This window comes from Sinocyclocheilus anshuiensis, unplaced genomic scaffold (genome assembly GCF_001515605.1).
Source record: "Sinocyclocheilus anshuiensis isolate Anshui unplaced genomic scaffold, SAMN03320099.WGS_v1.1 scaffold3070, whole genome shotgun sequence".
NCBI lineage: Eukaryota > Metazoa > Chordata > Actinopteri > Cypriniformes > Cyprinidae > Sinocyclocheilus > Sinocyclocheilus anshuiensis.
The window spans coordinates 150035-150891 of NW_015537928.1; the positions used below are offsets into that span (position 1 = coordinate 150035).

General features: G+C 40.1%; 1 protein-coding gene and 1 long non-coding RNA gene across 2 annotated transcripts in view; one reads left to right on the forward strand and one right to left on the reverse strand.

The window, feature by feature from the left end:
• The window catches only part of LOC107657758 (uncharacterized), a 14227-nt gene that overhangs the window by 1322 nt on the left and 12048 nt on the right, over nt 1–857 (reverse strand). The gene's annotated exons all lie outside the window — the stretch shown is intronic.
• Nucleotides 822–857, forward strand: part of LOC107657730 (MAGUK p55 subfamily member 5-A) — a 12011-nt gene continuing 11975 nt past the window's right edge. The window contains exon 1 of the mRNA XM_016445961.1: nt 822–855. The gene's annotated coding sequence lies outside the window, so the exon portion shown is untranslated. The remainder of the gene's footprint in view (nt 856–857) is intronic.

Here is an 857-nt window from a genome sequence, read left to right on the forward strand (position 1 = left end):
GACGATATCTCCGTTTGCATTGAACTTTCAGCTTCGTAACTTTGCAGATATTGTTTATGCTCAAACAGCAACATTAATCACTAGCTAACATTAAAAAAGTGAAATCGCAATGAACCACCCCTTTAAGTACATTTTGGATGGTTACTGGCCCAAGTCTAAAGAGTGTAACTAGGTCTGCATGATAGGGGGAAATGTTTCAGATCTTTCAGAAAAATTTGTAAAAGTTGGTTTTAAAATTTTTCTGATAATGTTTTATTTTGGGGACTGGGTTTATAAACGCTTCTCATTACAAATCTGATGAAATGGGCTGTGCATGTTCTAGTGCTGGGCGGTATGACCAAAAATTTGTATCACGGTATTTTTCAAAATTATTCCGGTTTCACGGTACATGACGGTATTTTTTTTTTTCATGCATGACAATATGGGTGTTAACTAGGGGTCGACCGATTATCGGCCTGGCCGATTATCGGCGCCGATATTAAGCATTTTTATGATTATCGGTATCGGTTTGGACTGAAGCAATGCAACACCCGCTGACTGAAATGATAGAGCATGAAAGATCAAAGACAATTTTTAATAGGGGCCGACCGATTATCGGTGCCGATATTAAGCATTTTATGATCATTTTCAAAACCGATTCGCCGATAAAATAACTTAATTTTGAAACGCGCTATTTGGCTCTGATGCAGCCTGTCAGAACTCACCACTCTGTGGCCTAAAGGAGTCTCCGCCCACGGCTCATCTGATTTGTTGGGAGTCATGAGTCTAACCAATCAATGTGGAATTCACTCTCACTCCAAAAGCGCTTGCTAACTGGAGCTGCTTCAGTGATCACGCATCAGTTGTCTCTCAAAGGT